Source organism: Musa acuminata, chromosome BXJ2-4 (assembly GCF_036884655.1).
Source record: "Musa acuminata AAA Group cultivar baxijiao chromosome BXJ2-4, Cavendish_Baxijiao_AAA, whole genome shotgun sequence".
Taxonomy (NCBI): domain Eukaryota; kingdom Viridiplantae; phylum Streptophyta; class Magnoliopsida; order Zingiberales; family Musaceae; genus Musa; species Musa acuminata.
In genome coordinates, this window is record NC_088341.1 from 28,768,434 (window position 1) to 28,771,193 (window position 2,760).

At 39.7% G+C, this 2,760-nt stretch overlaps 1 long non-coding RNA gene across 1 annotated transcript; it reads left to right on the plus strand.

Annotated features, from left to right (window-relative positions):
• Positions 1-779: 779 nt before the first annotated feature.
• LOC135610209 (uncharacterized) lies at positions 780-1,366 on the plus strand. The gene is made up of 2 exons (XR_010486067.1): positions 780-918; positions 1,060-1,366. It is a non-coding gene; the product is annotated as an uncharacterized LOC135610209 (long non-coding RNA).
• The last annotated feature ends 1,394 nt before the right edge of the window (positions 1,367-2,760 follow it).

Here is a 2,760-nt window from a genome sequence, read left to right on the forward strand (position 1 = left end):
ATTGGGATACTAAATAAATAAAAAAATATTTATTATAAATTCTACTAGTCAACACGTTTCTACTAAAATAAATAACAAAAAAGAATAGACCACGTAGGTTATGGTGTGTGTCAAACCAAAGGAGTTGTTGGCATCTACCCTAATGAACTGGTGACCGACACCACATTACTGTCCATTAAGCTGAAAGCAAAATTAAGAAGGACAAGAATCATTAGAGATGTTGATAATACTGATGTTGATATGAGATCAGTAAAGATTTCTCAGAAATCATCAAAAGAGATTCCTCCAGCACAGAGATTAAAGCTCTTCATGGCCCCCCATCCACCCCATGCACAAACATAACCAGCCTGTCAACTTAGCTAAGAGCTCCCCCCATCGACGCCTTCCCTTTCTCCTCTTTAGTGCCACCAAATGCACAAGAACCACACAGAGGAGTGAGACAAGAAGCTCCTCCTCCTCCTCCTCTCTTTCTCCGGCTTCAACCATGGGCTCCTTGTTTGAAATTCTCCAAAAGAAAAGGTTCTTGCCCACCATGCCTTACCAGGATGACCTCCCCACCTTCCAAGCCCAGAAGGACACCCATCTCATAGGCCTAAGGAAGAGGATCTCCTCCTACTCGGTCAAGATCCAGCCCCTGTCCACAGCCTCCTCCGACTGGGTCTTCAGGAAGTCTAAGTCCATGTCGTCCATCGGCGAGTTCGCCGGCGGTCCTCTGAGGAGGTGGTGGGATCGGTGGTGGGGGTGGGTCCTTTCCAGGAAGCCGGCGTTCGCGCAGGACATTGAGATGAACGAGGAGGAGACAGCCCTGCTTGGGTGCCGCAGCAAGGGCAGCTGGCAGCACATCTTCTACAAGCTGCGCTCGGAGGCCAGGAAGCTCGTGCGATCCAACACTACTCTTCCGACCACACAGGGATTTAGGTATGACTCGTTCAGCTATGCGCAAAACTTCGACGAAGGGAAGCGAGAAGAGTAGCGGCTCGGAAACTATTACTGTGATCTGCGTGTGTTTTACTACCGAATCCGTGCTATATATTCTATTCCTTTTTCTTTCGGGTGCAGAAATTTATGAGCCTGCAATGATCTATCCGCTTTTGCTGTCAGAAATCTTCCACTTGACAAGAAGAGATCCGTATAGAATCGAAATATCTGATGCGAGACAAGCCGGTTTACAGTCAGCAAACAGTCTCTCGGAAGATGATTTCTTCTGCTATCAATCATGGAATTGTTCTTTGTGCTACTGTTCTTGTTATTCTTTTCTGAAGCAAATAATAACTGTAAATGTTTTGTGTGTGACTTATAGTACTTCCAAGTTGTATTACTACACAATTTGTGGTTAAGGAAGACAGGCTTATGCCATACTATCTCACTTGTTCTCCTCTTTGAAGTCATAGCATCTGTGCAATGCATTAAATTCAGATCCATTTGGTAATGGATGCTCACCCTTCTTCTTTTCCAACTCTCCAGCAGGAGTCACATGAACAGACTGAGGATGAATATGAGAAGTAAACACTGCATTAACAAATGTGTCTGGCTACATCCAACCTAGTAAAATATTGTGACAAGAAAATGCCAACTCACATGAAGCGTGAGAACATGATAATGGAGGGGACATGTGACATGCCACCTACATCTGGTCCTGCAAGCTGCAACCACCGTCGTGTGCTTTCATATATGTATATATATATATATATATATATATATATATATATATATATATATATATATATATATATATATATATATATAGATTAGCTGTACATAAATCGAAAGTTCTTATGCGCATTATAACAGAGAGGATATGGCTAATGCATCCACGTTGTGTTTGTTGGTCAGTAGCTTTCTTTTTGTCCAAGCTTTAACAGTGTGCATAAAATTGTCACTGTTTTCGATAGATCTCTCACCTTTGAGTGGCATGGAGTTGTCTTGCAAACAGGATGGTAGACCCGATCTACTGAGAGTGACCAAATAAAAAGCAAGGGGAGAAAAACTGTGGCCTCATTTCTACAATATCATTACTTCAACCAAGGATTTGGTTGGTCAATGAAGAATTTATATTCGATTCTTTTTACTTGAGGAAAAGAATTCCTTTGAAATTAGTGATTTGATGTTCCATAAATCTCATCATATATACTTTAAGGATTTTCTTCGTTCGATTGAGAGAGAGTGAGAGAGAGAGAGAGAGAGAGAGAGAGAGAGAGAGATTATTGGAATTTTACTCTCTTCAACATTAATATGGACACATTATTGGAATTTTACACATACAAACAAATTCAGCTTGATTATATATAGATAGTAAAAATAAACTACCAGCATGCACTTTTTGTAAAGTGAATTTTATGTATGCAAACACATACACTATTCTTAAAATACTTTCTACATTCATTTTATAACTGAAATACACAATCATTGTTTTCTTGGAAACAAAGAAGAAAGATATTCCATTTTTTACAGATAGGCTGTTACATTCTTGTGCTCCCTCCTGTTGGAAAGCTGCTGCTAAACACAAGTTTAGACTTGAGATGGCTGAAAGATACAAAAGGAAGAAATAAAAAATGGTTAAAAAAAGACACAAACAAATAAACTCATTGAGGTACATCAAAATTTAGTATCATGGTTGAAAACCTTCATCAATTTAAGAAAACAGGTCACTAAATAAAGATGCAGTTTCATCCAATTTTAGCACATGTACAGACAACTGGGGAGGTGTCTTCCATAGGAAATGTTATTACTATTTAGTTCTCAACACTAAGTGCATTGAAC